The sequence below is a fragment of the Corvus hawaiiensis genome, chromosome 20, assembly GCF_020740725.1.
Source record: "Corvus hawaiiensis isolate bCorHaw1 chromosome 20, bCorHaw1.pri.cur, whole genome shotgun sequence".
Lineage (NCBI taxonomy): Eukaryota > Metazoa > Chordata > Aves > Passeriformes > Corvidae > Corvus > Corvus hawaiiensis.
The window spans coordinates 10,366,870-10,379,686 of record NC_063232.1 but is presented as its reverse complement, the minus strand read 5'-3'; the positions used below and the strand labels follow the sequence as shown (position 1 = coordinate 10,379,686).

The following is a 12,817-nucleotide window of genomic DNA, read 5'->3' as shown; positions in this document are numbered from 1 at the left end:
TGCCCGGGCTGGGACTGGGGGAGGTGGCACTGAAGCCCCTCCGGAAGGTCGGTCCCACAGAATTACGGAAATGGGGCCTGGCTGGGAAGTGCTGCAGTGAAATGGGTTTGGTGCAGCCTGGCCATGGGGACCCTGAACCCTGGAATGTCCCTGAGGGGCTGGAGCGTGTCCAGGGCAAGGAACGGAGCTGGGAAGGGGCTGGAGCCCCAGGAGCGGCTGAGGGAGCTGGAAAGGGGCTCAGGCTGGAGCAAAGGAGGCTCAGGGGGGACCTTGTGGCTCTGTACAAGTCCCTGACAGGAGGGGGCAGCCGGGGGGGCTTTGGCCTCAGATGGATTCAGGTCCCCTTCCCTCGAGGGCACATCTGGGTGCCTGCTGGGTTTCAGGGAGCTGGGGGCTCCTATCCTCTCTCAGCCCCTCTGAGCTGGGGCAGCTCCTCCCATCACAGCTCCAACCATTCTGGGGCTGCAAGGCAGAGCACTGGCGATGGACTTTTTTGAGCCTGGAGGTTTCGCTTGGGCTTCTGTTTTATTTCCTTCTTTCCCAGGCTCAGGCTGGGCAGGTAAAACCTCAACTCCTCTTTTGTCTTTCTGACTGACCCCCACCCACTCTGTGAGCCAAGGGCTGCTTCTCCCCTGCTCAGCCACCAGCACGGGCTGCTGGCAGCGTTGGGGTGATGAGTTTAGCACAGAGTTGCCTTCCCCAGGGAATGGGCACGGCCCCGAGGCTGCCAGAGCTCCAGGAGCATTTGGACAGCGCTGCCAGGGATGCCCAGGGTGGGGTTTTTGGGGTGTCTGGGCAGGGCCGGGGCTGGATCAATGATCCTGGTGAGTCCCTCCAGCTCAGGAGATTCTGTGATTCTCTGACTCTGTGATTCCGTGATTCTGTGATTCTGTGACTCTGTGATTCTGTGCCTCTGTGCTGCTGCCAACACCTGCAGCTCCTTCCCCAGGTGTGGGCTGGCCCAAGGTGCTCGTTTAGCACCCCAGGCACGCCTGCAGGCAGAGCTGTTTCCAGCTCTTGGTGTCCCTGAGTGACACAAGCAGCTCCCGGTGGCAGCAGTGGTTTTCCCTCTGTCTGAACAGCCCTGCAGACTGAGATCCCAAACTTGAAGCCGGGGAGGGGCGGTTCTGTGGGAATGCTCCACACCCAGAGCAGGTTTCCACCTCCACACCCAGAGCAGGTTTCCAGCTCACACCGGCTGCTCCCTTTGCGTGTTTGTGCTGAAATCGCTTTAACTACGACTCGTGCTGAATACACTCAGACAGATTCGCAGAAAAATCACTGTGAGACTAAAAATGAGCGTTCACATTGTTTAGAGATCCGATACTATTTTTCATTAAAGCATTCAGTATTTTCTAGGCTCTTTGCAGGCTGGCCTCGCTCCTGCTTTGGTAACACTGTGAGCTTCTGATGTTTCTTCTCTCCCATCTAAAGCCTTCAAAGCCCATTGGGGAGGCCCCTGGGCTGGGCTGGCTTTGCGCTCCTTGGTCTCCAGTTCTCCCTGTTACCTGGAGGCCCTGGAGATCCCAAAACTCCTGCACAGAGCAGGGGCAGCTCCTCCCTCCCTGCCCACAGCATTCCCTGGGAAAGGTGGGAGGTGGGAGCAGCTCTGGTGCTGCCTCAGTCCCCGCAGGGTTTTATGACCCAGAGTGACCAGGTGTGACCCCACTGCTGACCAGGAGGGAGGAGGTTGGGCTGGAGGCCTCCAGAGGTGCCTTCCATCCCAAAATATCCGGGGATTGCTCCATGTAAGAGCTGAGCTTTGCCCTGGGCCATGCCAAATGTCCAGCTCCTGGTTCCCACCACGGCCAGCCATGGATTGGGAGGTTTTGCTCCCTGTCCCATAGAGGGAATCACCGAGTCCCTCCTGCAGCGAAGGCAAACCCGCTCTGCTCTCTGCACCTCGAGGCCACCAGAACAAGACCCTGTTCCCCCCTCTCCCATTGGCTCTTCCTGTGGTTTTAGGGTGGTTTGGGGGGTATCAGGTTTTTTCTTAAAGATCTTCAAGTTGTTACCCCAAATCCAACTTCCGCCAAGGCTTTCTGTGTCTGATCAGCAAATATCACCCGATTATGTGGGGATGAAGTCATTATGCCTCCTCAGCAAAAACCTCCTTCTCCTGCCCCTGCAGGGGGAGGAGAGGCCTTCCCTCAGGATTATGGGATTAAGGAGAGGTTTAAAAGAGAGATCTTGCTTTGTTGCTTAAAGAGCTTAATCTGAAATCCCCTCCAAAGTGAGTGGGGCTTTGCAAACGCTGAGTAAGGGATTGGAGCTGATCCCTGCCCGGGCCCACCCAGCCTGGGAGCTCCAGGTGGGATCAGCCCCCGGGCAGAGCCTTGGAGCACTCCTGGTGTCCTTCTTGCTGGCTGATCCCCCTGCTTTTCTCCTGGGATGTGCTTTGGCACAGCTGGATGGGCCCCCCCTGCTCCAGGGATTCCGGCCTTGGGTGGAACTCACAGAGCAGCCTCGGGATGAGCCTAAACATCCCTGATCCATGGGATTTGCCACTGGATATGGCTGAGCTGCCTCTCAAGGCATCTCCCCCGTGCTTCACCCCGCCCTGGAGAAGTTCCAGCAGGCCCAGGAGGTCTCCAGGCGTGGTTTGGATGGAGCTGCCCATGCCCAGATCCCACTCCATCAGTGGCTTTCCCTGCTCCAGCCCTTCCCCAGACGCTGCTCTGGGGGGACAACGGCCAAACACCCACCAGCCAAAGGCAGGTGGGAAATCGTGGGACAGCTGTGTGTACCTGCTGCATCTATTTCTATTTCTATTTCTATTTCTATTATTTCTATTTCTATTTCTATTTCTCCACTCGCCAAGGCACGAGAGCTACGGATGTGCTTGCAAAAAGCTCTCTGAGCTCCCAGCCAGCAGAGGAGCTGCTGCTGGGATGAATCCATCCAGTTCAGGCCAAAACACCCCAAAAGCGGCTCTGTCTCCTCAGCAATAGTTTGCCGTGTTCTGCCTCTAAACCTCTGTGTGCGTTTCTGGCCCAGAGGAGGAGCTCTGGCCGTGGGCCTGTCCCACACTGTGGGGAATCGCACCCAGAGCATCTCCCGATGGAAGGAGCTGGGGACAGCTCTGCCTCCTTCTTCCTCCCAGCCAGAGCCCCAGTCCCAGCTGGAGCTCTCCCGGCAGCCCCGGGCACAGGTGGGAATTCCTCAGCAGCTTTCACCTCTTTCGGAGGGTCGGGAACAGAGCTGGGACACTGACAGGCCTCTGTCACCGACGGAAATCCAGGAGGCTCCACTGAGGGGCTGCAAAGCCCTTCCCGAGCTTTTCCTGATGTTTGTGTTTGCCTTTCAGTTCGTGCTCCCCAGGACTGCCCTTTGTATTCCAAAGAAAACACTTTGGGGGGATTTGGGGGAGTTCTCGGTGTGTCGAGCTGTCACAGGTGAGCGTAGAGCCACAGAGTATTTGGGGTTGGAAGGGACCCTAAAGCTCAACTGTCCCAGCCCCTGCCATGGGCAGGGACACCTTCCAGCATCCCAGAGCCCCATCCAGCCTGGCCTGAGGTGTTTCCAGGGATCCCGGGACAGCCACCAAACAACAGAGCAATGCAATAGGAACATCCAGGCTGGGAAGATTGTCCCCCCCAGTGCTGGGCACCGCTGTAGGCGCAGCTCCAGGGACACCTCAGCGGCCTGTGGCTGCTTGAGCCCCAGTTAAATTCCAGCTGGCAGGTGCAGGGATGGGATCTGCGGCAGCTATTCCCAAAGATGCTGCCGGGAGTGGGACCAGCACTGCTGGGAAGCCACCACAGCTCCTCCCTGAGCATTCCCAAAGCCTGGGAAACATTCCTGGCAGCTCCCAGACAATTCCACCTTGTGTTTCACCACGCTGGACACCGCAGTGTCACCCTGTCCCCTCCTACTGGCCGTGTGCTAGTGCCAGAGGCGGCTGCCAGCCCAGCCTAGCCCAGCGCCAGGCTCTGGACATTAAAATTGCGTGGAGCTCTCCCAAGGTGTGGTGAAAGGTGTGTGGAGGCTCTCTCCTTCCTCCTGCTCTTCCGTGGATGCAACGTTGCCAGAAGAACTCCGGGGAAAGTGTGTGTGAGTGCAAACCAGGGCAAGGCAGGGCGAGAAGAGGAATTCAAGGAGATCTGCAGCTCCCAGGAGGCTGCCCTAAAAGAAGGCGCCAGGCCGGGATGAATGATGCATGAGATCCGAGCCTGGGCACGGCAGGGAGGGGGAAGGAAGGGTGGAGGAAATGGGGAAGCGGATGGGAGGGACGAGTGGAAGAGCCAGACAAGCAGGGACGGCGTTTAGCAGGAGCAGCTTCGTGTTTGCAAGGGGGAAACAAAATAAATCCGTGCAACCGAACCAAAAACCTTGGGGCAGAAATTCCAGTGAGCCTCGGGGAGCATCGTGGAGGGCGGGAGGTGACGTGAACGGTGTCACTGGGAGCTGTTTTCCGTGTTCCAGAGGGAGAAACAGCTGCAGGAGCCCAGCAGGGCCAGGTGCCCCCAGCCAGGCCAGCAAGGGGTGGATGTGCTTTTAAATGGGCTCCTCTGGGCTGTAGGAGTGGGAAGGGAGAGGGAAAACAAAGGGAATGAGAGCCCTCGGGCACTTGGAAATCGTTAAATTGAAAATGTCCAATCTCATGGCTGTTAACGATCTGAATTTCTGGGAGTGTGGGAACGCATTTGTGTGCGGGAGCAGGGGCCGGGCCGGGCTCCTCAGGGGCCGGAGCCAGGAGGGTGGGGATGGACAGAGCACGGGGGCGCTGGGAGGCAGAGCCGGCAGGAGCTGCCGCGGGGCCGGGAACCGGGCGGGGAGGGCGACCTCGGGGGCCGGGAACCGGGCGGGGAGGGCGACCTCGGAGGCTGGGAACCGGGCAGGGGAGGGCGACCTCGGAGGCTGGGAACCGGGCAGGGGAGGGCGACCTCGGGGGCCGGGAACCGGGCGGGGAGGGCGACTTCGGGGGCCGGGAACCGGGCAGGGGAGGGCGACCTCGGGGGCCGGGGTGAGCCTGGGCAGGTCCCTCAGAGCCAGCGGTGCCGCTGGGGGGGGGTCTGGAACCGGGGGGGTCTGGAGCTGGGGGTCTCTAGAGTTGGGGGACTCTGGGGCTGGAGGGGGGGGGGCTCTGGAGCTTGGGGGTCTGGAACTTGGGGGGCTCTGGAGCTGGGTTTGGGTTAGGGAACTGGGGGGGTCTGGAGTTGCGGGGCTCTGGAACTTGGGGGGGCTCTGGAACTGGGTTAGGGTTAGGAAACTTGGGGGGGTTCTGGAGCTGGGGGGGCTCTGGAACTGGGGGGCTCTGGAACTGGGGGGTCTGGAGTTGGGGGGGTTCTGGAACTGGGGGGGGTTCTGGAACTGGGGGGGTCTGGAGTTGGGGGGGTTCTGGAACTGGGGGGGTTCTGGAACTGGGGGGGTCTGGAGTTGGGGGGGGTTCTGGAACTGAGAGGGTCTGGAGTTGGGGGTGTTCTGGAACTGGGGGGGCTCTGGAACTGGGGGGTTCTGGAACTTGAGGGGCTCTAGAACTGGGGGGGGTCTGGAACTGAGGGGTTCTGGAACTTGAGGGGCTCTGGAACTGGGGGGGTCTGGAGTTGGGGGGGTTCTGGAACTGGGAGGGTCTGGAGTTGGGGGTGTTCTGGAACTGGGGGGGCTCTGGAACTGGGGGGTTCTGGAACTTGAGGGGCTCTAGAACTGGGGGGGTCTGGAACTGAGGGGTTCTGGAACTTGAAGGGCTCTGGAACTGGGGGGGTCTGGCGTTGGGGGGGTTCTGGAATTGGGGGGCTCTGCAGAGAGGCCTGGGGGAGCTGGGCTAACAAAAGCTGAGCCTGGGGGGAGGTAAGGGAAGAGCCGGGGCTGGGGCTTGGTTAAAGGGCCTCAGAGCCAGTGAAGGAGCTGCTGGCCCAGGAGGAGGGGAGAGGCAGGGCCTGTCCTTCCCGAGCACACGGAGCTGTGTCCTTGCAGGGCTGCGAGATCGGGCTGTAAATCTGCTGTGCGCTGCAAGGAGAGGCAGCTCCAGGACGTTCATCAGCTCCCTTTGCACGGGGCAGGAGCCCATAAACATCCCCATAAACCCCGGTGTTGCTGTGGCTCCAGGTTATCCGGGGTCTCATGCACTTCCCATGCGGATCCAGCCCGGCTCCAGAGGTTCCAGGTGCCCCTGGAGGATGGTCCAAGTTCCCTGAGCTCTGCCTGCTGGACCCCACTGCCCTCTTGTGCTCTGGTCCTGTCCTGGGGTGCTTCAGCCGAGGAATGGATCCAAACAAAGCCTTGCTACGAGACTTTAAACCCTCGGCCTGGATTCATTCCTGTGCCCTCAGCACTCCTGGGAGTTCTGCTGGCCATGGATTTGTTCCGCTGCTGTTAAACCTTGTCCAGCAAACCCAGGCTTTGGGAGAAGGGCCCGTGCTTCCACAGTGAGTGAGGAACCAGCTGCAGGAGCTGGGGCTGCCTCTCCTGTCTCCTGACCACCCTGCCAGGCTTTTCCAAGCCCTTCCCGAGGGCACCTCTCCCGCGGGTGGTGCAGGGCAGCTGCTGCCAGGGTCCCTGCAGGACCCCCACCCACTGCCCGGGCTGCTGGTCACCACTTCATTCCCGTTCTGTGTCCAGGTTTGTGGCACCAGGGGAGGATCCCCAGCTCTCCCTGGGCTCTCCACGGCCCTGAGCTCCGCCCTGTAAATATCAGCGAGAGTGGTTCAGTGGGGTTAAGTGGCCGCATTAATTATTCTTCGGTTCCTCAGGCAGGGGGGCCGCCGGCTCAGCGCGGCTGTGCCTTTGTGCGGGGAGCGCTCTGGGCAGCCGGGGGCTCTCTGAGTTCGGTGCTCGGCTTAACTGGAGCCTCAGCCCCCCCGTGCAGAGCAGCAGGCACAGATAAACCATGGAAAACCCACGTTGGGCGCCAAATGAGGAGGTATCTTTTCAGCTTTTTACCGGCTGGCGCTTGTAGTTCAATGCCTTAGAAAGCCTTGAGCAACCCAGAGAGGTAGCACGGGCGATCCAGCACTTTAGTAGCTCTAAAATCGGTACCTGTATCAGCTGCAAAGCAAATACCACCAGCAGAAGCAAAGAGGGAGAAATACAGCTCTCTGCTCGCTCAATTTCCCGCAGTTAGAAGCTTTCAAAAGAAACAGTCGACAAGACATCGTTGCAGAAAGGGTAGCAGAGCCAAGAGAGCTGTATTTCTCCCTCTTTGCAGCTGATACAGGTACCGATTTTAGAGCTACTAAAGTGCTGGATCGCCCGTGCTACCTCTCTGGGTTGCTCAAGGCTTTCTAAGGCGTTGAACTACAAGTGCTAGCCAGTAAAAAGCTGAAAAGATACCTCCTCAGAAAACCGAGCCCCCCTCCCTACCCAGCTCCAGAGGCAGCTCGAGCTCGGCCCGAGCCTCCCTTCAACGAGAGCTCTGCTCCTCGACTGAAAATGTGAAGCCTTTAGTGCTCCCCCTCCTCACCCCGACAGGGGCTTGGAGAGCTGCGGGATGGAGCTCCCGGTGAAGGCGCGGGGAGCAGCCAGCGAGCCCCGCAGCTGCTCAGAGCACAGGGCGGTCCCTGTGGGAGCGGGTCGCGCTCAGTCCCTGCCCTTCACCCTCCCCACCGCAGTCCGGTGGTGCCAGCAGCTCCGGGCAGTTCCCCTCTTTCCGTGTCTTTGCTTGAACCGTTTTCTGGCTTTGTCCTCGGCTCCATTTCTGTGTGAGAACCCCCTCGGACCCAGGAAGGTCAGGTTTCCCAAGCTCCTGGTGCCTGTTCTGCACATGGAACACCGGTCTGGGAGCCTCCTTCCCGAGGCTGCTGCTGTGGGTGGAGATGCTGAGGCTGATTTCAGTGCCTGGCCGGGGGTCGAGACCTCCCCAGCCCAGCTGTGCCCACTCTCGTCCCCCCTGAACTGAGGCGCAAACGCCCCCAGCCCTTCCCAGCACAGCCTCTTCTTTTCCTGGGCGATTCAGCTGCTCCAGGAGTGACCTGATCCCCGGGAACCCAACGGAGCCGAGCCCTTCATCCAGCCCAGCCTGGCTGTGCTGTGCTCGCCACAGCACCAACTGAGCCCCAGCGAAGCCCTGCCCAAGGCCCCGGGGCCAGGAGCCAGCCTTGAGGAGCTCTGCCTCCCGCTGGATCAGGCAGCGAGGAAGGGCTGCAGTGATAACCCCACCCTGACCTGGCCCTCAGCACCACATCCATGAGCTGAGGAAAGCTTTGCTGATAACCTCGCACTGGCACAGTCCTGAAATTCAACAAAACCCAGGAAAAGAGGACAAACACTGGTGGAGACTTGGATTAAAAAATAGAAAGAGTCCTGCTGGCAGATGCAGAGAAGGAAGGAACCCCCAGCCAGCACAGGAGCTGCTGTGACCACCTTGCCCTGGGCAGCTGGGGCTCCAGGGCAGGCGCATTTTGGAGCATGGATTTAGGGAATTGTCAGTGTCAGCTTTGTGTCCTCCCAAGCACACCCTCCTGTGCACAGCACAGGGAACATTTCTGTAATACCAAACGTCTTCCCTGCTTTGGAAGAGGTGCTTCATGTCGAGCCTGAGCTCACCCGGGAGGATGAGGGGTTTTGCTGTGAGCTCAGCAGGTTTGGGCCTGCACTGGAAAAGCTGTGTCTGAAACCCAGGGAGACCCAAGTGGGATAACCAGGAGAGGAGAGCCAAGACAGGGTTAGGGCTATTCAGGATAACCAAGTGTCCTGCTCTTCCTGAGGTCCAGGGCAGCCGCCTGAACCCACCACCTCCTTCCCCAGTCCCACAGTGTCCAGCTGATCCTCAGGGAGGTGACATTTGGAGGGCTCTGTGAGAAATACGGCTTGAAACAGGGCCAGACCCTCCCAGTCCCCCTTGGAGAGGTGCAAGGAGCTGGGAAGGACAAAACCGGACCATGAAGAGCCTCCCGCCTCCTCACAGGGGCTCTGTGGTGGCAGCTCATTGTCCCCGTGATGTCACCAGTGACAGCAGGGGCACAGGGGTGCCAGCCACGTCCTGGTGCCCTTGGGAACAGGTGCCCAGCACCTGCAGCTGGTGGCAGCTGTAAAACCAGGGAGTGCAGCCCTGACTCACTGCCCCTGATTGCTGCTGCCTGGGAACGGGAGGAGAGGATCAAACCCCTCGGGAGAACAGGAAAGGGCACTGCAGGATCCTTGAAATGCACGAGGAGCTCTTGTCCCATCTCTGAAGTGCACATCCTCAGCAGTGCAGGGATTCTGGGAATGGCAGGAATTCTTCAGGGAAACCTTCATTGAAGGAAAATTGGGGCTTTCTCCAGCTGGGGCTCCCGGAGCTCTTGGCCAGTCCTTCCTTTCCTGTCCTTTTCAGCCCCTTGCTCTACAGGCTCAGGGCTGGAGCCACCCCCGCCTCTGCTGCAGGAACGATGTCCTTTGGTTTTCCATCTCCTCTCCTCTCCTGATCCCTGGCCCTGAGCAGCTCAGGGCCCTGCAGAGGCCACGGGCTCCAGGAGAGGTGAAAAGCTGGACGAGGTGACCTGTGGTGGCCTTTGCTCTGTGTGGGTGTCACCCCTGCCCAGGCTGGCACTGCCAGCCTGCATCTGCTCAGGCCACGGAGAGGGGTTTGATGGGTTTGGTGAGATTAATGAGATTAATGAGATTAATGAGTTCAGGGACCCTGGCTGAGCCGCTGCTCCAGAGGACTCGATGGGAGAGGATCCCAGATGGAGAACCAGGCAAATCTGGGAGTGTGGGAGGATCCTCACGGCCCCTGGAGAGAGCCAAGCCCAGCCTGGAGAGCACCGAGTGCAGGGAATGCAGGTGAGACAGGAGGTTCTCACCACTGCTCCTGACCCGGGGACCCCCCGGCATCTCCCCTTCCAAAGGGACCCCTGTGGGAGCCCTGGGCTGGGGAGGCTGCAGGGGCAGCTGGGGGTCACCGCTGGCTGGGCCCTGGGGCTGAGCCCACGCTGGCTCTGTCCATCCAGGCTCCATCTCCAGCAGAGCCCCAGGGGCGATCAAAGGTGACCTCTTCTCCCTGTGATCCCCCAGTCTCGGCATCCCCCCGAACCCAGAGCTGCTTTGTGCTGCCTGCTTTAAACTCCTCGGTTCCAAACAGCTGCTCCTTGGTTTTCCTAAGGAAGGCTCCCATTTTGCCAGCCCTGGAGATCCTGGATCACAGTGTTTCCCTGTGCACGGTGTGTTTGCACACCTCACTCCTGTTCTATTCCTTCTCCGCACGCTGCTTCCGTGTTTTATTCCGACGGTCCTGCTGTGCCTCGGGAGCTTCTGAGCTCTGATAATAATTGTAGGGGTCATCAAATAAATCATCCTGAGCTACCTGCATGGGCTTGGCTACTTTCCTTGCATTTCTAGTAAGAGCTGGACTGGATCTGATGGGGAGTTTGGACATTTTCCTTTGAGCTCTCCATGTCTGTCACTCCCAAACCCATCACAGCCCAAACAACTCAGCAGGGCCCTACAGCCACCAGGTGCCATCAGCCTGAGGGTCCTCACTGAGGCTTTTTTAGAGGTGAAATGCCAAGGGATTGAGGGCTGGCTGTTCAGGGACCCCAGAGTGTGACAGTCACTGACTGAAGGTGCTGAGTCAGCACTAATGAGCTTTGGATTGCCATGGTGGAAGCAAACGAGAGCTGGGAAGGGGCTGGAGAACTCCTGAGGGAGCTGGGAAGGGGCTCAGGCTGGAGCAAAGGAGGCTCAGGGGGGACCTTGTGGCTCTGCACAGGTCCCTGACAGGAGGGGGCAGCCGGGGGGGTCGGGCTCTGCTGCCAGGGAACAGGGCCAGGAGGAGAGGGAACGGCCTCAGGCTGGGCATGGGCAGGCTCAGGGTGGGCAGCAGCAGCAGGAATTTCTTCACTGAAAGGGCTGCCCAGCCCTGCCACAGCTGCCCAGGGCAGGGCTGAGTCCCCATCCCTGGAGGGGTTTAACAGCCCCGTGGATGTGGCAGCTGGGGATGTGGGGCAGTGGTGGTGGCCCTGGCAGTGGTTGGCCTGGAAGATCTCAGAGGATTTTTTAACCACAGTGACTCTGGGATTCTGGGATTTGTGCTCAGAAGAGCCTTCAGGCTGTGGGATTTTTTCAACCATCTCTGGCCATGGCAGTTTCCAATTTTAAAACAGGAGAGCAGCAAAAATTTGGGAATAAAATGAATCCTTCAGTGAGCTGCCCTTGCAGGTGGCAGAGGGGCATGGGAGGGGTTGGTTCTTGTCCAGTTCCACACCAGAAGCGCTGGCTGAGTCACCGACGCCATTCCCAGAGCAACAGTTTGGGACCGCAGCCACGTCCTCCTTGCTCTGCTGGAAATGATGGATTGGAGATGTTCTATCCTCACCTGGAGGCACAAAAAGAGGAAGTTTTGGGAGGCTGACGTGCTGGCTGGTGAGCTCAGAGTGGAGCTCTATCCATCCCAGCCCTGGAACTCCTGGCTCTGTCCCCAAGGGGCAGAGGAAGGAGGGTCCTGTGGCTGTGGAGAGCCTGGCACAGCCAGCCCTCCCCCACACCCTGGCTGCAGCAGGAATTCCCTGACCAAGCTCCACCTGTACAGAGTTGAGGGGATTTGCTCCATGTCCAGCTGAGGAAATGGCAGGAGAAGGAATATACTGGTTGTTTCCCTTTGGTGTCCCAAAGACAGGACGAAGGAGGCATCAAAGCCTGTGGCTGCCGGGAAAGTGTTTTTGAATGGAAAAAGCCATCCATCACTCCCTTCCTGCAGCTTCCAAGCCCTCAGCCACCCCAGGATTTATGAAGCAGCACATTTGTGGTGTGTTCAAGTGCTTGAGTCCTCCAGGGCGTCCCTGTTCATTCTGGATTTTTGGGATGAGGGAATGAAGCCTTGGCAGGAACCGGGGCGAGGGGAGAACTGCACAGAGCCAGCTCCGAGCCAGAGCTAGCCAAAGTCCTGGAGACCCTGAACTGAGGCACATGTGGTTCTTCTGTGCTTGGTTTTGCCCTCTGTGCCCCTCCTGGTGCCACACAGCTGCTGCTCCTGGGGCGCAGAGCCTCCTGAGGAAATCCAGGACCATGGATGGGCTGAGGGCTGTGTTCCCTCTGGGCAGCACACCCAGGGCAACGCTGGAGGGTCTCCAGGGGATTTTTGGAGGGGTTTAATAACCGGTGTCCCATTGGAGGGGGGATGGTTGGAAACACAGCTGAGGGAGCCAGGAGATTCCCATTAGGAATTTGGTGTGCAGCTCCCGGGGTGCTGGCGCTGGGCTGAGCTGGCTTTGGAGGAGAAGAGTGATGGGGACTGTCCCTGCTGGACAGCACTGGACAGAGCATCCCTGGGTACCCTGGGCCTTTGCCAGGGATGGGCCAGAGGGTCCCTGGGAGGAGAAAATTCCTGCATGAATGGACATGGAAGCTGGAGTGGAATGTAGAGGCTGCGCTGCCCGTGTCCTGGGCTGGGGCATAAGAGGAGATCAAATGGATCAGGAGAAGCTTCCTTGGCTGCAGGAACGGAATGAAAAAGCAAAAGCCCCATCACTGGAGGGGTTCAGCTGTTCCTCCTTGCAGGGAATCAGGCAGCATCCCAGGGAGCCTCTCCTGGGAGCTGATTTACCGAGGGATAGAAACCAGCTGGGCCCTGGAGCCAAGTGCTGTGCCTGGATCCCCCCCTGCACACCCATCCTGAGGAGCAGGGCCCCAGAGTGGCCTTCCCCAGCCCTGCCCCCTCCTGTGCTCCCCAAACCCTTCCCTGCTGTCACTGTGTGCTGGGCAGCCCGGATTCTGCATCCTCCCTTTGTGCTTCCGTGTCCCTGATGCACAGGGCAGGGCCTGCCCGGGGCTCCCTGCCCCTGCTTTTGCTCCTTTTCTGTGTTCCAGGAGCCCGTGGCCGCAGCCTGCTCCCCGTGAGTCCCCTCTGCATCCCAGCTGGCCGCTCCTGCCCTCCCTTCCAGCCTCCCAGGGCAGCCCCTGC

General features: G+C 59.6%; 2 long non-coding RNA genes across 2 annotated transcripts; both read left to right on the top strand.

Moving 5' to 3' along the window:
- The first annotated feature begins 1,169 nt into the window (after positions 1 to 1,169).
- Positions 1,170 to 6,240, top strand: LOC125336479. Its single transcript, XR_007207767.1, has 2 exons — positions 1,170 to 4,349; positions 5,917 to 6,240. It is a non-coding gene; the product is annotated as an uncharacterized LOC125336479 (long non-coding RNA).
- A 720-nt stretch (positions 6,241 to 6,960) lies between these two features.
- On the top strand, positions 6,961 to 10,227 carry LOC125336475. Its single transcript, XR_007207764.1, has 2 exons — positions 6,961 to 9,702; positions 9,870 to 10,227. It is a non-coding gene; the product is annotated as an uncharacterized LOC125336475 (long non-coding RNA).
- The last annotated feature ends 2,590 nt before the right edge of the window (positions 10,228 to 12,817 follow it).